The following is a 24,813-nucleotide window of genomic DNA, read 5'->3' as shown; positions in this document are numbered from 1 at the left end:
AACCAAATTCGGCAGTTCACCACTTTCGGCCAAGCGAAGCAACTTTTTTAGCTCTTTTGAGTCCATTTTCTTTCTGTTGCGGTGTAAGTTCTTGCACTTTTTGGAATTTTAATGGTTTTACCCCGAGCTCATATTTTAATATTTGTCGATAGGAATATTTCGATATGTTCAGCTCACGAGGCATTTTTCGGCCACTGAGACGCGGGTTTCGAACAAGTCGCTTCTTTACTTTTCGAACCATTTCTGATGATGTTGCTGTTTTTTTCCATGCACTTCCTTGACGTCGGGCTACGCCACCAGTATCAGGGTAACGGTAATGAGCGATGGTACGAGACACCAAAGATCTATTTACATTTAAATGCTGGAGAGCTCTGACGATAGCCACTTGTGGTTTTCCAGCCAAATATAAAGAAATCGCACTATCACGCTTGAATTCCATTACGAATAATTTTTTTCCGGAAAATTCTCACCAAAATACTTTTGTACGCTTGTTAACAATGTAATGATCTGTCACTGGAATAGTTTTAACAGCTGTCGGACGACTGGCTTAGAAATGACAGTAGTCTGAAGTTGGTTGCAGTTTTTTTAATCTCACCCTGTATATGTGTAATCTGAAGATAGTTGGAGCTATTTTCAAAATCTTGAACTCTATGTGATACCAAAATGAAGGTGTCAGATCTCTACTATCTTTACAACAGACCTTGTGTTGATGGAAATATTGAGATGTGCCAAGTCTGAATGGAATCGAATGTTAATTTCGCGTTCTATGAGCTTCATTGATACTCAAATTTTTGACCGCTTTGTGGGTGAGGTACCAAAAGGAGTGGACCGATACATTCCATCTTCACACCAGACCTCGGGTTAATAAAAATATTGTGATGTGAGTAATTTGAAGATAATCGGACTCTTAAATCACATTTTCTAAGAGTTAAAATTATTCAAAATGTTGACCCCATTATGGGGGAGGTACTTGATAGAGTGGATCGATATTTTCCATTTTCGCACAAGACCTAGTACTAAAGCAAATACTAAAATATGCAAAGGAAAAATGGATTACCATTTCTCTTTCTGTGCTGTAAAATCTTTGTTGGAAGGAATAGCTGAATTGCTTTGCAAGTTATCACAGATAAAAGTATTGAAAATTATGGCCTTTATTGGTGAGGCACCAGAAGGGAATCGCAAACATCAGATGTGTGAAATTTGAAGAAAATTGAATGCTTATTTCGCTTTCTTTGATCGTTTTGTTTTTCAAAATCTTGAACCCTATGTGGGGGAGGTACCTGAAGAAATGCTCCGATCTCTAACATCTTTATAACAAATCTTTTGTTGATGGAAATATTGATATGTTCCAAGTCTGAATGGAATCGAATGTTAATTTCGCGTTATATGAGCTTCATGGTTATTCAACATTTTGACCTCTTGTACGGGAGGTACCAGAAGGAGTGGGCTGATATATTTCATCCTGATTATGTGTTGAATTATTGGGATGTTTGAAATTTGAAGAGAACCAGATGCTTATTTCGGATTTTATGTCGTTTTGGTTATCTAAAATCTTGACCAAGTCTCTCGTTAGTAGAAATATTGGGATGTGTCAGGTTTGAAAATAATCGGATGCTCATTTCGCGTTTTTTGAGATTCATATTTATTCAAATTTTACCCAATTGTGGGGGAGGTACCAGAAGGAGTGGATTGGTACCGATTAGGATATGTGAAATTTGAAGAGAATCGGATTTTTACTTCGCAAATTATAAGAGATATAATTATTCAAAATTTTGCCCCTATTGTGAGGGATATACCAGAAAGAGTGGATCGATGTATTCCAACCTCACACCACATCTTTTGCTAGTGGAAATATTGGCCAGGTTTGAGAATAATCGGATGCCCATTCCTCATGCTCATTTATGAGCCTCATAGCCATTTTAAATGTTGCAACCTTTGTGGAGGAGGTACCAGAAAGAGTGCACCGATATATCCTCTAGTCACGGCAGATCTTGTGTTAATAGAAATAATGGTATGAGTGAAATATGAAGAGATCCGAATACTTATTTGGGATTTTATAATAGTTTTGATTATTGAAAACTTCGACCCTTTGCGGGAGAGGTTTCAGAAGGAATGGTCCGTTCTCTACCATCATTGTACCATATCTCGTGTTAATAGAAATATTTGGATCTAAATGGAATCGGAGATTAATGTCGTGTTTTATGAGCTTCGTGGGTATTCGCAATTTTGATCCTCTGTTTGGGGAGGTATCAGAAGGAGTGGTCTGATATACTTTATCTTCACGCCAGATTTTGTGTCGATAAAAATTTTGGGATGTGTTATATTTGAAGGAAGTCGGACATTTACTTCACATTTTATTAGAGTTAAAATTATTCCAAATTTTGACCCGTTGTGGGGCGGTACTTGATGGAGTGGACCGATATTTTCCATTTTCGCACCTGACATAGCACTAATGCAAATATTACGATTCGCAAAGTTGGAGCAAAGATTGATTAACCTTTCTACTTCTGTGCAGTAAAACATTTTCTTTGTAAATATGGACTTCTTGTGGGGGAGGTACCAAAAGGAGTGAACCGATATTGCCCATCTTCGGACTCGATGTAAGTATGACAATATTATTGCAATGTACGAAGTTTGAACCAAATCCAATACTTCCTTCGAGAATTATCGTGCGCATCGACCACACTGACAACCAGATAGACAGACAGACTGACGGACATTGCTGGATGAGTTCCAAATGCCCTGAAATGCATTTGGTCCAAAGAGACCTAGGGTCTAAAACCCTAATTTCAGTGAGGCACGTTTTGACCGTATCAAATGATATAAACCCTCTCTAGCCATATGGCTGAGGGTATAAAAAGTACGACTTTTAAATCGAGTCTCGTAGAAAAATATATTTTTCATAGAAAAAACCACCAAATTTTAGTCCGAATTTTCTATTTCTTAAGATTTGGTATTTTTAGTGCCATTGTCGTACATATTTCCATAAACCATTTCTTCTATCGCTGAGAGTACATTTATTCAGTATATTTCATACTTCGAATTCCCAAAACCCTCCATATGCCACATATCTTACACCAAAGATAACCTACATTTGAAAGTCGAAATGTAATACAGAATCTGAACTCAAATACCAAATTTGGAACGATTCCGTTAAATGATGTCGCTAAAATCATCAAAAATACCAAATATCGGGGGTATGGTATATGGGGGCTATACGAAGACGTGGACCTACATGGCCCATTTTCTGTTTTATGCTGCAGCACCTATTACGAACTTCAAATGCCAAATTTGAAACAATTCCGGTGAGTAATGTCGCTAAAATCATCAAAATACCGAATATCGGGAGGTACCGTTATATGGTTGCTATATGATAACTTGGGCCTACATGGCCCATTTACGAACTTAACCTGCCTACTGGCAAAATATACATGTGTGCAAAATTTTAGCCTTCTATCTCAATTTGTTCGAAAGATAGCGTGATTACAACAGACAGACACACAGACAGACAGACGGACATGGCTAAATCGTCTTAGAATTTTACGCTGATCAAGAATATATATACTTTGTGGGGTCTGACATGAGTATTTCGAGGAGTTACAAACGGAATGACAAAATTAATATACCCTCCATAGTATGGTGGAGGGTATAAAAAGAACTCTTAAATCTGATAACCTAGTTTTTTTCTTACTCCTACGCATCTTTACCAAACTGCATGAGATGTTTCACGATTTGAATCCGATAGATTTTAAAAAATATTATGAAAAAATCTGGAAAATATTCACTAACAAGTAAAAAAGTTGTAATTTCGGCCGGGCCGAACTTTTAATACCCTCCACCATTTGGTACAAATTTGGCAATTTCCAAAAAATAAAACCCGTTAAAAATTCTGTTAAAATCTTAAAAATACCGAATGCTTATACGACGACGTGGGCCTGCATAGGCAACTTTTGTCATAAATTATTATAATATTTAAATGCGAAACTTGAAGAAACATCTGTTTATAATGTAGCTAAAATCGTCAAAATACCGAATATGGGGGGTACCGTTATATGGGGGCTATACGAAGACGTGAACCTGCACAGACAATTTTCTGGCATGGGCTGAAGTATCCATTACGAACTTCACATACGAAATTTGAAACAATCCCTGTAAATAACGCCGCTAAAATCATTAAAATACCGAATATCGGGGGGTACCGTTATATGGGGGCTATATGAGGACGTGGACCTACATGGCTCATTCTTTGACTTTGGATGAAGTATCCATTACGAACTTCAAATACGAAATTTGAAATGATTCCGGTAAACAATGTCGCTAAAATCATCAAAATACCGAATATCGGGGGGTACCGTTATATGGGGGCTATATGAAGACGTGGACCTACATGGCTCATTTTTTGATTTAGGATGTAGTATCCATTACGAACTTCAAATACCAAATTTGAAACGATTCCGGTAAACAATGTCGCTAAAATCATCAAAAAACCGAATTTCGGGGGGTACCGTTATATGGGGGCTACAGGAAGACGTGGACCTGCACAGATAATTTTCTGTCTTAGGCTGTAGCATCTATTACAAACTTCAGATGCCAAATTTGAAATAATTCCGGTGAATAATGTCGCTAAAATCATCAAAATACCGAATATCGGGAGGTACCGTTATATGGGGGCTATATGATAACTTGGACCTACACGGCCCATTTACGAACTTAACCTGCCTACTGGGAAAAAATACATGTGTGCAAAATTTTAGCCTTCTATCTCAATTTGTTCGAAAGATAGCGTGATTACAACAGACAGACGGACAGACAGACAGACAGACGGACAGACAGACAGACACACAGACAGACAGACGGACATGGCTAAATCGTCTTAAAATTTTACGCTGATCAAGAATATATATACTTTGTTGGGTCTGACATGAATATTTCGAGGAGTTACAAACGGAATGACAAAATTAATATACCCTCCATAGTATTGTGGAGGGTATAAAAATCAACATTTATAGATCTGATAGGTCTTTAAAATATATTTTATAAGAATCCGCTCCTTTACTTCAATGTTCCACAATCCTTAAAAAAAAAATATTTTATACCAGCTAGGGAATTTCTTCAACGAGCCGACATCTTCAGAGGAACTCCATAGGACTCGATGCCTTCAGAACTCAAAGTCCCAAATTTGCATCTTCTCGAAACTGCTGGAATAGCTCATTTATTCTCTCACTGCTTAAGATGACTTCTAAACATTATCAATGCCTTCATATTGCGGCATCCTCCACCTCCCCTCTAATTCCTATGCCTCATTAATTTCCATCACCAAATCGATATTGTGTGGTCACCAATTACACCCTCCAAACATGAAAATGATCGACAATGCCAGCCATAAAACCCAAATGTGCCATGACTTTGTCATTGAAATTCAATATCGCAGCTACATACATGCAAACATACACAGCTATTATGATAAACCAAATGATGACAAATTTCGAGCTGAGATCAGGGCAGCTCAGATCTATCACATATTTCGTATCGTTGGCAAATGCAATTTGTTTTCATTTGATGTCGTTGTTGTTGTTGCTCTTGCTTGCCATACGACTCGATTTGTAAACAAAACTCAATTGTTTTTCCACATTTAGACGACCACGATATGCTTTAGCTGCCTCCATCCCTCTCTTCATACTATACTCCCCCTATTACTGTGTGTGCCACACACACACACACAAAAACGGATTTTTTTTGTTGTGTTTTAATTGACTTTCAATTAAAAAAAAATTGAAAACCCACAAAAACTGAACTGAATACCCATCTACATTACGACGTTGAAGTATTCAAGAGCGGGTTTTTTTTCTTCAACGTCATTCATGCGCAACAGCAGAACTAAAAACAAAAAATTATAAACAAAACAAACACTTGAACAATTTTTTTAATTGTTTATAAAACTAATGTTCTAATACGTTTAATTTTATTGTTGTTATCGAGAATTTTATTTGAAAACATAAAAAAAAACTGATTTGTTGTTGTTGGCAATTGATTGGATCGCGGCATTAGTTCGAATTCATTCCCACGCTTTTGAGATGCTACTACATGGGATTATGCATGGGATTAGCTCACAGTTGAGTCCATTGATATTGCCGCAGATGTAAAAGCGAATCATGATATCAAGTTCTTATTTGAGATTTTTTAAAGAATGTTTTGAATTTTTTTAGACTTTAGGGAAATTTGGATTTTTAAGGAATATTTTTCCGAAGACTATAAGACCATTTAGCGTGGATTTTTAAGGAATTTTAAGGCATATTTGTTGACTATCAGATCTATAAACGAGGATTTTAAAGAATATTTTTCCACGGCTCCTCCTAAAAGGAGGATTTTTATACAATATTTTTTAAACGACGATCCGACCACTATCAGAGCTATAAAAGTGAATTTTAAAGGAAAAATATTTCAAGGACTATGAGAGCTATAAAAACGTGGAATTTTAAAGGAAACTTATTTCAAGGACTATCAGAGCTATAAACGTGGATTTTTAAAGGAAACTTATTTCAAGGACTATCGGAACTATAAATGTGGATTTTTAAAGAATATTTTTTAAAGAATATTTTTTTCAAGAACTATCAGAGCTATAAACATGGGTTTCAAAGGAATTTTTTAAAAGACATTTATTTTAAGGACTATCAGAGCTATAAACATGGATTTTTAAAGAATATTTGTTTCAAGGACTATCAGAGCCATAAACGTGGGTTTTTAAAAAATATTTGTTTTAAGGACTGTCAGAGCTATAAACGTGGATTTTTTAAAAATATTTGTTTCAAGGACTATCAGAGCTATAAACGTGGATTTTGAAAGGAAACTTATTTCAAGGACTATCAGAGCTATAAACGTGGATTTTTAAAGAATATTTGTTTTAAGGACTATCAGAGCTATAAACGTGGATTTTTAAAGAATATTTGTTTTAAGGACTATCAGAGCTATAAAGGTGGATTTTTAAAGGACATTTATTTCAAGGACTATCAGAGCTATAAACACGGATTTTTAAAGGAAATTTATTTTAAGGACTATCAGAGCTATAAATGTGAATTTTTAAAGAATATTTTTTCAAGGACTTTCAGAGCTATGAACGTGGATTTTTAAAGAATATTTGTTTTAAGGACTATCAGAGCCATAAACGTGGGTTTTAAAGAATATTTGCTTCAAGGACTGTCGGAGCTATAAACGTGGATTTTTAAAGAATATTTGCTTCAAGGACTATCAGAGCCATAAACGTGGATTTTAAGGAATATTTTGTTCAAGGACTATCAGACCATTAAACGTGGATTTTTAAAGAATATTTATTGCAAGGATCATCAGTCCACTAAATGGTGATATTTCGAGAATATTTTTCCAAGGACTAACTTGGACTTTTAAGGCATATTGGTTTCAAGGACTATCAGACCACTAAGCTTTGATTTTAAGAAATTTTAAGGAATATTTTTAAAGGACTATCATAGCTATAAACGAGGATTTTTAAAGAATATTTTTCCAAGGATTATCAGACCACCTAAGTGGATTTTTAAAAATATTTATCAAGGACTATAACGTGGATTTAAATGCGTAAAATAGTATCCGTCGATTTTGCGGAGAAGTATACCCCCAGCATTGAGTTATGATTATTCAAACTGTTGACCCTTTATGGGGGAGGTTCCGAAGCAGTTGGCCAATATGACCAATTGGTATCTGACCTAAGAGTGATATAAATATTACAACGTGCCAGATTTAGACTATATCGTATACTTTATTTAAGTTATGTGCAAATTTTTGGAAAATGTTGAAGTATGAGTGGGGTAAAAAATCCAGGGTGAGATGATAGAACTGCAACCAACTTCAGACTGGTGTCATTTCTAAGCCACTCGTCCGACAGCTGTTAAAATTATTCCAGTGACAGCTCATTATATTGTTTGCAAGCGTACAAAAGCATTTTGGTGAGAATTTTCCTGAAAAGTTATTCGTGATGGAATTCAAACGTGATAGTGTGATTTCTTTATGTTTGGCTGGAAAACCACAAGTGGCTATCGTTAGAGCACTCCAGCATTTAAATGCTAATAAATCTTTTGTGTTACGAGCCATCGCTCGTTACTCGCTCGTGATACTGGTAGCGTAGCCCGACGTCAAGGAAGTGGAAGAGGACGGAAGAAAACAGCAACATCAGCAGAAATGGTTCGGAAAGTAAAGAAGCGACTTGATCAAACCCGCGTCGCAGTGGCCGAAAAATGGCTCGTTAGCTGAACATATCGCAATATTCCATTCGACAAATATTGAAAAATGAGCTCGGAGTTAAGCCATTGAAATTCCAAAAAGTGCCAGAACACTGCAACAGAATGAAAATAGACTCAAAAGAGCAAAAAAGTTGTTTCACTTGGCCGAAAGTGGTGAACTGCCTAATTGGGGTTTCTCCCCTCCGATGAGAAAACATTCGTTGCCCAGCAGTTTGTAAACAAACAAAATTATCGTGTTTACTTGCCAAAGAGGTCAGCTGAAAATGTGCACCTTTGGTTGGCCACCAGAACTCAAGCGCCGGCCATGGTGATGTTGTGGGCCGCCATAACAGCCGATGGTAGCTCACCGCTCGTATTAATCGACCGTGGCATCACAATAATTCGGCATTTATTGTGAAAATATTCTGGATTGTCGCGAAAATATTCTGGAGGGTGTATTAAAACCTTGGGCACGCAAACATTTTGGCGCCACCTATGAATGGTTACAGAATGAGGTTCCTCGCTTCATTTCCAGCGCACAATGGCTACCAAAATCTCCGGATACCAATCCGTTGGACTATTGTGTCTGGAATATTTTGGAAAGCAAGTTTGGCACTAAAAAATACCAAAGTGTCGATCACCTCAAGCAGACGCTTCGCCGAGAATGGACCAAAATACCGCAGAGCAACATTCAGACAGCGTATGACGATTTCATCGGCCATTTGAAGGCCATAATTCGTGCCAAAGGCGACCAATTCAAACAAGTCTAAACTTATTCTGAAATTTGATGCTATTTCCGACATTTTTTGCTTTCATTCAATAAAATTAAAAAAAAAACAGTAAAGAAAGTCCTAAAGTCGGGCGGGGCCGATTTTATGATACCCTACACCACTTTGCTAATTTAGTTGGGCTCCACTTAATAATTAAAAGTTTTTATGGGAGAATTCAATCATACACGCTATGATTATAATTATAATTTAAAATTCAAAGGACTAAATATGCCGAAGCATTTGTATCTTTTAAATTCGGACTTGTATTGCCCATTTGGTGCTCAATTAATTTAAAATCATATAAAGATATATATGTGAGCTATATCCAAATCTGAACCGATCTCGATAAAATATATATTTCCCTGAATATCGTTGTTACGGAGTGCATATTACGGCTGCTGTGGGTAACAAATATAACAAATCGGATGAAAAATATATATGGGAACTATTGCTATATCTGAACCGATTTTCCCCAAATTTAACATACTGGCTTCTAGACTCAATTCGGTCGTAAGTGCCAAATCCCATCCCATTTGGACAAATATTAGACTTTGGTGCACAATAAAAGGTAAATCGGACGAATATATATATTGGAGCTATATCCAAATCTGAACCGATCTCGATAAAATTTGGCAAAGATATTTCTGAGCTGTATTTGATATATTTCCCCAAATATTGTTGTTGCATAGTGCATATTACGGCGGCGGTGGACAAAAATAACAAATCGGATGAACAATATATATGGGAACTATAGCTATATCTGAACCGATTTCGATCAAATTTGGCATACATATTTTCAGGCCTAATTTGGGTGTATATCCAAAATTCCATACAATTCGGGCTGATATTACACGTTTGGTGCACAATAAAAGGCAAATCGGACGAAGATATATATGGAAGCTATATCTAAATTTTGACCGATTAGCTTCAATTTCAATAGGGTTCGTCCTTGGGCAAAATTTCATCTGGATAGGGCAATAAATGCGAACTGTACTTTGTTTACAAAAATACATGGACAGTGAATTGTCAGTGAGGGTCTACGTCTTCGTATAGCCCCCATATAACGGAGCCCCCGATATTCGGTTTTTTGATGATTTTAGCGACATTATTTACCGGAATTATTTTACATTATGGATTTGAAGTTCGTAATGGATACTACCGCCTATGCCAGAAAATTGTCTGTACAGGTCCACGTTTTATAACCCCCATGGAACCTCTCGATATTCGGTATTTTGATGATTTTAGCTACATTATAAACAGATTTTTTTTTAAATTTCGAATTTGATTATTGTAATGGCTTATGACAAAAGTTGCCTATGCAGGTCCACGTCGCCGTATAGACCCTAATATACGACGACATTCGGTATTTTTAAGATTTTAAGATAATTTTTAACGGATTTTATTTTTTTGAAAGTTGCCAAATTTGTACCAAATGGTGCATTATATTTAAAATGCGGCCCGGCCGAACTTACAACTTCTTTACTTGTTTTTTTTTTTTTTTTTAATTTTCGACAAATTTAACATTTTTTTCGAATTCACTGCAAATTTTCCTTCTTTATAAGGACACGTGAGCGTCTTATATTTATTGAAGGCCAATTGAACACTAATCCATCTATAGAAGACAACTTGAGAAGTCTTGTCTTTCCTATGTATAGGAAATCTGCAAACCTATGATGTCTACATCTCTATTGTTACTCAATGTTTTTTTTTTTTTTTATACTGAAAAAATTATACAATTATTTGCACGTGATGAAATTTCTTCCGTAAGAAAATTTTTAATATTTTGAACAAACAAATATTGAAAATGCATAATGTGGCGTTGGTGAACTTCTGGTCAAAACGTAGTTGGTGTCTGTGGTGCGGCTGGTGCTGGCATAATGACGTTGGCGTAATTAGCCAACAAACACCATCAGCATTACAAGCGAATAGATCGAACACGTTTTTCAACACATTGCAATGTTTTGAGAGATTGAGGCACAACAATACATTTTTACAATTTTTCCCACCATGTTTTTGGTATTCAAAGTAGCGAAAAAAATAAATAACAGACAACAGCAACTGACATGGTTGCTGAATGATGCAAAAAGAAATAAACAACAAAATCTTGGTCAGTTCATGATGACGATGCTGACGATGCTGAAGATAATAATGGCGATGTTGGCGATAAAACAACATAACACCAAGCTATGAAGTCATTATCAACGATATTTCTCTTACAATGCTATGAATGGAGAACAAAATAACAAATCTAATATTCATTCATCATCTGCTGTGGCGCTGGATTCATTTTTGTTTTGTGGGGAGAAGGGTGGGTTTCGACCAGATAACAACCTGGCAACACCAACAGGAGAGAAGAGCATTATTTCTGCACATGTTTCAAGGAATTATTTTCAAAAAATATTCACGATTTTCGTTCCAATATACAGGGTGAGATAAAAAACTGCAACAAAGTCAAACGACATAATTTTTAAATTTCATTGAATGAAAGCAAAAATGTCGGGAGTTACCTTTATATGGAGATAAACAATAACGTGAATACATACAATGTTTCCCCACCGGAGCTAGAACTCATTATGACCCACAAATACCAATTTTTAGACAAATCCACGAAATAATGTGGCAAAAATCATCAAAATACCGAATATCGTGAGATACCAAACGCCAACAAAGTCAAACGCCATTATTTTTTTAATCTATTTTTTTTTTTAATTTTATTGAATGACAACAAAAATGTCGGAAATAGAATCAAATTTTAGAATAAGTTTAGATTTGTTCGAATTGGTCACCTTTGGCACGAATTATGGTCTTCAAACGGCCAATGAAACCGTCACAGGCTGCCCGAATGTTGCTCTGCGATATTTTGGCCCATTCCCGGCAAAGCGCTTGCTTGAAGTGATCTACACGTTGGTATTTTTTAGTGCCAAACTTGCTTTCCAAAATACTGCAGACACAATAGTCCAACGGATTGGTATCCGGAGATTTTGGTGGTCATTGTGCGCTGGAAATGAAGCGAGGAACCTCATTTTGTAACAATTCTGTTGGAATGTCCAAGGTCTGCGGCCAAAATTTTTTGCGTGCCCAAGGCTTTAATACACCCTCCAGAATATTTTCGCGTAGATTTTTTAAAGAATATTGTTTCAAAGGACCAAGAGACGTGGATTTTTTTAAAGAATACTTTTTCAAAGGAGCCCCTGACGAGGATTTCTTTAAAAAATATTTTTTTCAAAGGAACAACTGACGTGGATATTTTAAAAGAATATTTTTTTTAGAGGACCAACAGACGTGGTTTTTTTAAATAATATTTTTTTCAAAGTTCCTACAGACGTGGATTTTTTTAAAGAATATTTTTCACAGGTCCTACAGTTGTAGATTTTTTAAGAAATATTTTGTTTCAATGTTTGCGTGCCCAAGCCTTTATATACCCTCCAGAATATGTTCACGATAATATTCCGCATTTATTCTGATGCCACGGTCGATTAATAGGAGCGGAGAGTGACCATCGACAACCCACACCATCACAATGGCCGGCGCTTGAGTTCTGGTGACCAAACGAAGGTGCACATTTTTACCTGACCTCTTTGGCAAGTAAACACGATCATTTTGATATAATGGTTTAATTTTTAATACCTTTTGGTACTTTTAGTAGATTTATAGTTCGAATTTTCAAAAACCCCAGCCCTATATCACCTCTACACACCAACATTGTCACACATGCAAATTTCTAGATTCTAGCTTCAGCCGTTTCCCTGGTGATCAGTAAGTTTGCTCACTAAATATACGTTTCGAAATATGTTCCCTAAAATATCTGCAACTCAGTTCAGTTACCGTTTACCGTTAAGAGACTATTTATACATAAAAACCTTGGTATACGCGTTGCCTTTCATTTGAAGTTTGGAGAAACAAAATTGGTTCACGCTTTCCAGAGAACATCAATTACTAACACAGTGTAAATCATTTTTATATATTTAAGAGATTGCAACATCAATTACTCTTCAATAGAAAAAGATTTTTCAAATTTTCTTCTGTGGCCTAAAGAGCATTCTAGAGATCTTCCCTCTCTCTCTCTCTCTTTCTCTCTCTTCTCACTCTCTCTTTCTCACTCTCTCTCTCCCTCTCCAGTCTCTCTCTCTCTCTTCCTCCTCACCCCATGGCCATCCAGCACATAACTATTGGCATGGCCGTTTTCTTAGTGATTTTTTTTTTGCTTTAGCTTGTTACGACCTGTCACAAAGACAATGTGTGAAAATAGTCACACGGTTAATTGTTGATTTCCTGTGGCAGGCATCGCAAGAATTCACAGATGAATGTGGGCAAAGAGCAACCATAGAAAAAATAACTTTCTAGTTCTTATTTCAAAGACAAAGAAGATTTTTGGGGCAGCATTTGGGAGCGGGACATTGAAAGTAACAACTATTATTGCAACCACAGAAAAATTGAAGTTATTTTAACAAATCTTTATACATCACCTCCAAATGAAAAAAAAAAACCAACCCAACACCTCAATGATCGTCGGTCCACCCGTCTTTTGATATTAATGATAATGGTGATGACAAGTTTCCGCTACAGAAAACATAATGGGGGTGTTCCACTGGCACTTCACTTGAAGCGGCGGTGGCATAGCTTAACAATCTTTACCTTGACTTCAATTTGTTTGTAATTTTTGTAGAAAAAAAACGAAAAAATAACAGAAAACAAACAACAACGACAAGCGTTTACCTTGTCTACAATGGCATAATGACATCGAGCTTGTTATAAAAGTGACAATACCATGGCTGAGCGATTTCTAAGCATGGCTATGGTATCAAATAACTTTGAGAGCCCAAAGTAATCCAGTCAAGTGGCGAATTAGATTTAAGTTAAAGTTTGAGTTAAAATAATCACAACAATAATTGTGTAGTCTGATATGAAGACAAATTAAATAGGCCTTAGGAGGGCTTCGTGGACGTGGATTTTTTAAAGAATATTTTTTTCAATGGATTAACAGACGTGGATTTTTTAAAGAATCTTTTTTCAAAGGATTAACAGATGTGGATTTTTTAAAGAATATTTTTTTCAAAGGATTAACAGACGTGGATTTTTTAAAGAATATTTTTTTCCAAAGGATTAACAGACGTGGATTTTTGAAAGAATATTTTTTCAAAGGAGCAACTCACGCGGATCTTTTAAAAATATTTTTCAAAGGACTATCAGACGTGGATTTTTTAAAGAATATTTTTTGAAGGACCCACAGACGTGGATTTTTTTAAAGAATATTTTTTTCAAAGGACCATGATAAGTGGATTTTTTAAAGAATATTTTTTTCAAAGGATTAACAGACATGGATTTTTAAAGAATATTTTTTCAAAGGACCAACTGACGTGGATTTTTTAAAGAATATTTTTTTCAAAGGTCCTACAGACGTGGATTTTTTAAAGAATATTTTTTTCAAAGATCCTACAGACGTGGATTTTTTAAAGAATATTTTTTTCAAAGGATTAACAGACGTGGATTTTTTAAAGAATATTTTTTCAACGGATTAACAGACGTGGATTTTTTAAAGAATATTTTTTTCAAAGGATTACCAGTAATGGATTTTGGAAAGAATATTTTTTTCAAAGGATTAACAGACGTGGATTTTTTTAAAGAATATTTTTTTAAAGGACCAACTGACGTGGATTTTTTAAAGAATATTTTTTTAAAGGACCAACAGACGTGGATTTTTTTTAATAATATTTTTTTAAAGGACCAACAGACGTGGATTTTTTAAAGAATATTTTTTAAAGAACCAACAGACCTGGATTTTTTAAAGAATATTTTTTCAAACCACCAACAGACGTGGATTTTTTAAAGAATATTTTTTCAAAGGACCAACAGACGTGGATTTTTAAAGAATATTTTTTCAAACCACCAACAGACGTGGATTTTTTAAAGAATATTTTTCCAAATGACCAACAGACGTGGATTTTTTAAAGAATATTTTTTTTCGAAGGATTTTTTAAAGAATATTTTTTTCAGAGAACTAGACCAACAGATGTTTATTTTTTTAAAGAATATTTTTTGAAATATTGAAGGACTAAAAGGCGAGAATTTTTAAGGATATTTTCTAAAATGACTAACTGGCCAGAACTAATAGACAAGGATTTTTAAGGATATTTTCTGAAAGGACTAACTGGTCAGAACTAATAGACGAGGATTTTTAAGGATATTTTCTAAACGGACCAATAGATCGACAAACCTGGATTTTTAAGGATATTTTCTGAGAGGACCAATAGATTACAAACGTGGATATTTAAGGATATTTTCTAAGAGGACCAATAGATCAACAAATGTGGATTTTTAAGGATATTTTCTGAGAGGACCAATAGATCAACAAACGTGGATTTTAAGGATATTTTCTGAGAGGACCAATAGATCAACAAACGTGGATATTTAAGGATATTTTATGAGAGGACCAATAGATTAACAAACGTGGATTTTAAGGATATTTTCTAAACGGACCAATAGATCAACAAACGGGAATTTTAAGGATATTTTCTAAGAGGACCATAGATCGACAAACCTGGATTTTTAAGGATACTTTCTGAAAGGAAAAGGCTGGAATGAAGCGAGAAAATTAAGTTTATTTTGTAACCAAGGTCTGCGGCCAAAATGTTTGCGTGCCCAAGACTTTAATATATCCTCCAGAATATTTATGCGATAATATTCGGCATTTATTCTGATGCCACTGTCAATTAATACTAGCGGAGAGCGACCATCGGTTGTTATGGTGGCACCATCACCATGGCCGGCGCTAGAGTTCTGGTGGCCAACCGAAGGTGCACATTTCAGCTGACCTCTTGGCAAGTAAATGCGATAATTTTAACAATGAATGTTTTCTCATCGGAGGGGAGAAAACCAAATTCGGCAGTTCACCACTTTCGGCCAAGCGAAACAACTCTTTAGCTCTTTTGAGTTTATTTTCTTTCAATGGCTTTACCCCGAGCTCATTTTTCAATATTGACCGAATGGAATGTTGCGATATGTTTATCTCACGAGCCATTTTAATAATTTTGGATTTTTGAAGGAAAAGGGTATACAATATTATTCTGTTGAAAAAATGTCGGACGCCACAGGTATAAATTTCATATTCTTGAAAATTGCCACAACTATGAGCGGCTAATGTTAACTTTTTTTGGTCTAATTGGTCTTCAAACCACAAATAATAAAAAAAAACATCTATCTCTGCAAAGTAGTAATGAATTTCTCTTTGAGAAGAAAAAAATCTAAAAAATCGCCAGACTCAAAAGCCAACGTCAAACCCGAGTGTATTGGCATTACATTTCAGCAGAAAACTTGACAAGCGGATATTGCCAAAAACATCGGCATTTGTTGACAAAAATAGATACAACTTTCTTTAAATTGAATTGCGGTTTCAACTCAATATTTCTCATATTTTCGTATTTTTTACAACCTGCCTTCCACACCCAATCCTGTCTATGATCTCTACCAAGACATCCATTCACATGATATCTTGAATAGACCAAAAACAAACAAAAAATCTTGTCCCCAATAATTAAGTACCAATACCACTTTTCCCCCTCTCTCTCTCTCACAGTTTGTCTCTTCCAAGCCAAGAGATGCAATTACAATTTACAGACATCGACTACTTGATATGAAATTGCATGAAAAACTGCATGTTTTTCCAGACAATTTTTTTTTTTTTTGGAGTTGGTTTTTGTTTACTTCGCCGGTTATTAATACCCCTGGCATGTGTGTTTGCGCTGCAGTATTTGAACATTATGGCCCAAACAGAAAAACAGGTATTTTTACGCATAAACTTAACGCATTTTCACCTGTCGCAAACGTATCGAGCTCCAGCTAACCGGTGGCTGCTGCCAGTGATCAAAACCACCAACAATTTCTTGTTAGCTGTCAACCAGCCAGCGGACACAGTCTTACATTACATTAATGCTGTTATATTCGAACTGTGGTGGGCTGCTCATAGCTCATTCGAAGCGACCGACATTTGAAATCATACATCGATACCGGATTATGAGTGCAGCGACTTTGCTCTTTTTTTCGATAGCTGGTTTGTTTGTTTACTTTAAATTCTCTCAGTTGGGCGTTTAGACGCAGACGACCGCTTGTCTGTCTGTCTACTCGGGAAAATTTATTCAAATCTATTCATCTACGACTAATTTGGAAAGTTTTAGAAGAAATCTAAAAAAAGAGAAGTTCGGCAACAAGGAAGATTTCCTTTTAATCATAATTGAGAAGCTTTTTTTTAGAATCGAACAGGAAAGAAAATAGTTAAAATGTTTACCAACAAGTTTTGAAAAAAGAAGAGGATTATGCAGAGTACAAAATAACATAAAATGTGTATTTCATAAATTGGAAGCCTATGGAATATTTTCCATGGGAACAGTCTTTTATGAGAAGACCTTCTAAAGGTTTTCTTGGAAGAACAGACCTTCTGGCCATCTATAGAGAAGACCAAACTTCTGGCCATCTATGGAGAAGACCAGACCTGCTAGTCTTCTATGAAGGAAGCCCAGACCTGCTGGGTCTTCTATGGAGAGACCAGACCTGCTGGTCTTCTATGGAGAGGACCATACAGCCTCTGGTCTTCTATGGAGAAGACCAGACAGCCTCTGGTCTTCTATGTAGAAGACAGACAGCTCTGGTCTTCTATGGAGAAGACCAGACAGCCTCTGGTATTCTAGGAGAAGACAAGAAGCCTCTGGTCGTCTATGGAGAAGACCAGACAGCCTCTGGTCTTCTATGAGAAGACCAGCCTGTTGGTCTTCGTGGAGAAGACCAGACCTGTTGGTCTTCTGTGGAGAAGACCAGACCTGTTGGTCTTCTGTGGAGAAGACCAGACAGCCTCTGGTCTTCTATGGAGAAGACCAGACAGCCTCTGGTCTTCTATGAAGAAGACCAGACCTTCTGGTCGTCTATGAGAGAAGAGCATCTTCTGGTCTTCTTTGGAGAGACAGACCTTTGGTCATCTAGGAGAAGACCAGACAGCCTCTGGTCTTCTATGAGAAGACCAGACAGCCTCTGGTCTATGAGAAGACCACCCACCTTCGGGTCTTCTATGGTGAAGACCAGACTATGGTGAGACCAGACTATGATGAAGACCAGACCTATGGTGAAGACAAGACCTTCTGGTCTTCTATGGAGAAGACCAGACAGCCTCTGGTCTTCTATGGAGAAGACCAGACAGCCTCTGGTCTTCTATGGAGAAGACCAGACAGCCTCTGGTCTTCTATGGAGAAAGACCAGACAGCCTCTGGTCTTCTATGGAGAAGACCAGACAGCCTCTGGTCTTCTATGGAGAAGACCAGAAAGCCTCTGGTCTTCTATGGAGAAGACCAGACAGCCTCGGTCTTCTATGGAGAAGACCAGACACCTCTTGTCTTCTATGGAGAAGACCAGACAGCCTCTGGTCTTCTATAGAGAAGACCAGACAGCCCCTGGTCTTATGGAGAAGACAGACAGCCTCTGTCTTCTATGGAGAAGACCAGACCTGCTGGTCTTCTATGGAGAAGACCAGACCTGCTGGTCTTCTATGGAGAAGACCATCTGGTCATCAATGGAGAAGACCAGACCATCTGGTCGTATATGAAGAAGACCAGACCATCTGGTCTCTATGAAGAGAGAATCTTCTGGTCTTCTTGGAGAAGACCATTTTCTGGTCATCTCTGGAAGAAGACCATCTTTTGGTCTTCTTTGGAGAAGACCATCTTTGGTCGTCTTTGGAGATGACCATCTTCTGGTCTTCTTTAGAGAAGACCTCATGGCTTCTATGAAGAGGACATCATTTGGTCTTCTATGGAGAATACCTTCTGTTCTTCTGTGAGAGAACCTTCTGCTCTGATATGAGAAGGCTTTCAGTTCTTCTATGAGAAGGCTTTCAGTTCTTCTATGAGAAGGCCTTTAGGTCTTCTATGGAGAAGACCTTCTCGTCTTCTATGGAGAAGACCTTCTGGTCTTCTATGGAAAGACCTTCTGGTCTTCTATGGAGAAGACCTTCTGGTCTTCTATGGAGAAGACCTTCTGGTCTTCTATGGAGAAGACTTCTGGTCTTCTATGGAGAAGACCCTATGGTCTCTTCTGTGAGAAGACCCTATGGTCTCTTCTGTGAGAAGACTTTCTGGTCTTTTATGAGGAGACATTCTGGTCTTATATGAGGAGATTTCTTGTTTCTATGAGAAGACCTCTGGTCTTCTATGAAAAGACCTTCTGGTCTTCTATAAGAAGACCTTCTGGTCTTCTATGAGAAGACCTCTGGTCTTCTATGAGAAGGCCTTGGTCTTCTATGAGAAGGCCTTCGGGTCTTCTATGAGAAGGCCTTCGGGTCTTCTATGAGAAGACCTTCTGGTCTTCTCTGAGAAGACCTTTTATGATCCTCTATGAAAGAACTTTTAATCTTCATGAAGAAGGCCTTTATGTTATGCTATGGCGAAGTCATTGCGTCTTTTTAACTTTTATTTTTAATATCTGTCTCGCTAGTAAAAAAAAGAAACTTATATTGTCTACCAGTTTTCTGTTTTACACCTTAAGGTGCCACATGAATAGGTAAGTACACGTTTTGAAGTACTTTGCCACGCATAGCTTTTAATGTTGACATTGAAAATGTCGAAAGTGAAAAACGTCGTTTTTTTTGGTTTCTTCTTTCGTTAACATTGTTAATGGACTTGTCTTCACCAGTGTGCATAAGTAATTGCCTGAAATGAAGACGGTATTAAATAGGCCATATGCTTTCATACATACATCTGAATAAATATTTAAACAAAGGGGTGAGTTTGTGTATTCTACAGACAGAAAAAAACTTTACTATTTCAGTGCAAATTCATTCCGTTTTATTTTATAAAAATGGTTTAAATAGCAAGCCTAGCTTAGGTTAAAATAGGAATAACAGTGTTCACTTAGATCATCCAATGCAAACTTTTTATTTCAGCGACATAGTCTCGAGCCCATCGTTGGGCGCCAATCATGAAATGAAAATCAAAAGACTTTGAATACCTTAAGACGAATCTCTCATTAAACAAGAAGTCAATAAGTCTCACTTGGATGCTTGGGTCGATATCCCCCTAGGGGGTAACGTAACGGGGAATTACATACGTATTTCCAGCATACATGGGGAATAGATATATTACTACACCAGCCTCCATAACTCCTTGCTACAGTCGGGCAAAAGTTTTATAAAATGGATCCGAGAGGTGTTGATTCTTGTTCGATGTTAATTTATATCTAACAATTCTAGTTATTATCTTTTAAAACAAAAGATTTCATAGCTAAGGATAAATCGATAAATATTTTGCTTAAGAAAAAATTTATGTTAGATTTAGCCTTATAATATTTTTTTTGTTTTTTTTTATACCTACAACATAAGGTGGTCAGGGTATTGTGTCTTTGTGCATTTGTTGTAACAGGCAAAGGAAACGAGATAAACCCATAGTCTTTTGATGATCTGATAGAATCACTTTCTTAGTTAATTTATGCATGTCAGTCCGTCCGTCCGTCTGTATGTACAAGTATTCTGTGAACAAATGCAGGTCGCATTTATTATCCGATTGAGATGAAATTTTCCAACAACATTTATTTGACCCAGGACGAACCTATTGAAATTGAAGATAATCGGTAAAAGGTTAGATATAGCTCCCATATATATTTCGTCCGGTTGCCTTTATTGTGCACCAAACGTGTAATATTAGGGCGAAAATTATGGAATTTTTGCACATACAAACAAATAGGCCTGAAAATAAGTATGCCGAATTTTATCGAAGTCGGTTCAGATATAGATAGCTATAGCTCCCATATATATTGTTCATCCGATTTACTATTTTTGTCCTCCGCAGCCGTAATATGCACTCTGTAACAACAATATTTAGGGAAATATATCAAATGCAACTCGGAAATACCTTTGCTAAATTTATCGAGATCGATTCAGATTTGGATATAGCTCCCATAATAACTTCGTCGATTTACCTTTATTGTGCACCAACTTCTAATATTTGTCCAAATGGGATGGAGTTTGGCACTTACGACCGAATTGAGTCTAGAAGGTAGTATCCAAATTTTGTGAAGATCGGTTCAGATATAGCTATAGCTCCCATATATATCGTTCATCCGATTTCTAGTATTTGTTACCCATAGCCGTAATTGACTTCGTAACAACGATATTCAGGGAAAAATATCAATACAGCTCAGAAATACCTTGCTAATTTTATCGAGATCTGTTAGATTTGGGTATAGCTCCCATATATTTTTATCTGATTTCAATTAATTGTGCACCAAATGGGTAATCCAAGTCCGAATTAAAAAATACAAATGCTTCGGCCTATGTAGTCCTTTGAACTTTAAATTATAATTAGAATCGTAGCGTGTATAATTGAATTCTCCCATAAAAACTTTTAATTGTTATGTGGGAGCTCTAAAAATAGCAAAGTGGTGTAGGGTATCATAAATCGGCCCCCGCTCGACTTTAAGTCTTTCTTTACTGGTTAATTTGATATTTAGACTACTGATGTGGGATTTGGAGGCGTCCTATATTTGTACGAAAATGGTACTTAATTAGTGTTGGTGAAGGATAGGGCTAGAATCCTGAAATTTTATATTGAGATCTGTGTTGGTATCTGGAATTGAAATATGGAGGAGTTTATGGAAATGAGAACCTACAAGTGCACGAAAAGTATAAATATCACTAAATTTGGCATTGGATGAAGGAATAGAGATAAAATCTCGAAATTTGATATTGAGGTCTCTGTGGGCAAATGGTGGTGGTTTTGCAAATTCCTACTATAATTGTTCGAAAAGTACTAGTGTACTAGTTTGGATAACTGTTGGAGTCGAGGATGGAGAAGTGTAAATTATTTGGATACGTATAATAAATGTAACTAAATTTGGTAATGGATGAAGAAATAGAGCTGAATTCTTAGTTATAGATATAATGGTCCTTCCATTTTATATTTTTTAAAGATTTCTGACACTTTGATTTTCCAAGTGGTGTAAAAATCATATAGCGCAACATAGGTTCTTTAAGCAGATCCATTGATTTCTCTGAGGACCCATGCTGGACTATAAGAAACCACGTCATTCCCCATTGGATTACAGCATGTTCTTCTTTTAGAATCCCTTCCTTGGCCTCAATATTTTATGAGAAGAGAACCCAATGGCCATTTTTTTTTGAGATTGATTCTTTTGTTTCTATGAGATAATCCACAGTCTATAATGAGAGGCTCTTTTCTCTACCACGGATTCTCTAAGAATTCTTTGCTGATCATAATGAGAACTTTTTTTGTTGTTCTAAAATGAAGCTCTTCTCTCAATAAAAAGGGAATATTTTTCCTCTTCTGAACCCTTTGAACTCTCTGTACAAGGAAATTGTGCGGCGTTTCTTTAATATGTTTTATTCAATTTTCAGCTTTCTTTCTAAAGTTCTTTCGAAAATAATCATAAAATGTTGCAACTTACCTTTGGCTCCTTTTGGATGGTGAACGAATTGGTGTGTGTGGTAATCCTTGGATAAATAAAGCTGTTTGGCTGCAACCACAAATAGCTGGCAAAAAAAGGGTAGCAGAGAAGAGGTTCAGGATGAAGCTTCAATGGTTGTTGATAATAACGACTGCGCGGTGTCGGTAAATTGGGTGGTGGGGTGGTTTTTTAAAACACAGGAGGTAACAGGTTAATGATGGTCCACTTCAACCGGATGAAAACGGTGCACCACAAAAAACAGAACAAGGATTCACATGCAACACGGAGGGTTACTAAAATTTATTCGATTTTATTTTATGTTTCAAAATTTGAAAATTTTTTTGTTTGAATTTAAATTTTTATTTTTGAATTTTTATTTGTTATTTCAATTGACAATATTTTCCATGGCTGTGCTTTATTTTAAATTTAATTTTTTTTTCAATATTTTTTATTGGCAATTTTCCACTTTGTTTCCAATTTCACTTGTGCCACCTCGATAAGCGGAAATATTACACCTTTAATTGTTATGAAATTTCCATTGATTTATTATGCCAATATTATGTGGTGGTGTTGTGTTGTTGTTTTTTTAAAATTCTCTTTGAATACTTCTTACGTGCGGTTCCAAATAAACCGAAAATGTTGAAATGCTAATTTGTGGGCCAAATGGTAACTGTTGTTCAGTTGGGCCAAACTTCCGCATTTACGACAGACAAGAGACACTTGGTTGTTGTTGTTAATTTTTTTGTTGTTATTATTTTTGTTTTGTTGCTGCTGTTTTCTGTCAACACAATTTCCATTAATTGCCATGGCTTAGCAAGCTATTTTTATATGAAAAACTTTCATTAATGAAAATGAAAAAAAAACTTGCCTAATTTTTCACACGCTTTCACTTTGACGTTGGCTGTGTAAATTTGCCTGTAAGCGGCTGTGAAGGCCTAAACTATTTTCCACTTTTTTGAAAACACAGAGAAAAAGTGGTTGGATTGTAAGATTTTTGCAATGTGTTTGTAATTTTTTCACATGGGAGCCACGTAAATAATTTATTACACATTGGCTGTGAATTTGTTTTTTCACACACATCGGATTTTTAAACGGATTTTTTTCTAAACTGTGAAATTTTTTCACTGTGGACCACTGTAGTTTAATATGAGCCACTGTGGATATTGATTCTTTCAATATCAAGAAGATTTTCACAGTAAACCTCCGGAGGAATTCTATTATATAACTTGTCGGCATATGAAACTCTTTGAGCCACTGTGGAAATATTTTCCTCCAATTTGCAATCAAATTTTATCTTTTATCTCTTCTTTTTTACATGAGAGACCTATTTCTCAAAATTCGTTTGAGCCACTGTTTTCTTTTATTCTTCTCAAATTTTCAATTATTTTTTTTACATACGAGCCACTGTAGGCACTTGTTTTTTACATTAGTGAGAAGATTATTTATTCCCTGTTACCCTCCTTGCGGAATCGATTTTCTTCAAATAGGTTTTTATATGAGACTCTTTGGCCACTGTATATTTTTTTTTTTTCATTAGCAAAATATTTTTCCTCAGTTTTCTTCTTTGATAAGTCGATTTATTCCAATTTATTTCATATGAGACTCTTTGAGCCACTGTACACTTTAATTGTTATTTATTTTAATGTTTTTTTTCAAATTTTATTTTTTCTTTGCATGGAACCACTGTAGGTAGGTGTTTTTTCATTAGCAAAATATTATCCACAGTCGAACCTCTTTGGGGAGCCGATTTATTCAAATTAGTTTTTATATGAGACTCTTTGAAGCCACTGTATTTTTTACTTGTTAAGTTTATATTTAATTTTTTTTTTCAATTTTATTATTTAATTTTTTTTCAATTTTTATTATTTATTTTTTGCGTTGGAGCCACTGTTACTACTTACTTTTTACATTGACGAGGAGGTTAGTTCGCAGATCCCACCAGGAGTATTGTATTTATTCATAGTTTTTGCATATTAAACTCCTTGAGGTCACTGTATTATTTACTAGCTATGATTTATTAATTTTTCAAATTTTATTTATTTTATTTTTTTTTTTATTTGAGCCACTGTAGGTAGTTGTTTTTTACATAAGCAAAATATTTTTTACAGTTGGCCTCTTTGAAGATTCGATTTATTCATATGAGACTCTTCGAGCCACTGTATTATTTGCGGGTTAAGTTTTTATATTTTTTTTTCAAAATTTTATTCGGTTTTCTTATTTTTTTTTACCAATGAACCGCTGTAAAAATATTTTTTTTCGACGGCAAAATATTTCATTGAGCCACTGTTTCATAATTGTTTATTAAATTATTTTTTTATTTATTATGGTTCTTTTTCGATTTTTTTTTGGTTTTTTTTTCTTTTGTATGTGAGCCACTG

At 35.8% G+C, this 24,813-nt stretch overlaps 1 protein-coding gene across 2 annotated transcripts in view; it reads right to left on the bottom strand.

Annotated features, from left to right (window-relative positions):
• LOC101888198 (uncharacterized) overlaps positions 1-22,463 on the bottom strand; it is a 303,808-nt gene extending 281,345 nt beyond the window's left edge. For both annotated transcript variants that reach the window (XM_059119075.1, XM_059119076.1), the window contains exon 1: positions 22,436-22,463. The gene's annotated coding sequence lies outside the window, so the exon portion shown is untranslated. The remainder of the gene's footprint in view (positions 1-22,435) is intronic.
• Positions 22,464-24,813: the final 2,350 nt, after the last annotated feature.

Source organism: Musca domestica, unplaced genomic scaffold (assembly GCF_030504385.1).
Source record: "Musca domestica strain aabys unplaced genomic scaffold, Musca_domestica.polishedcontigs.V.1.1 14, whole genome shotgun sequence".
Lineage (NCBI taxonomy): Eukaryota > Metazoa > Arthropoda > Insecta > Diptera > Muscidae > Musca > Musca domestica.
This window is presented reverse-complemented; position numbering and strand designations above follow the sequence as displayed.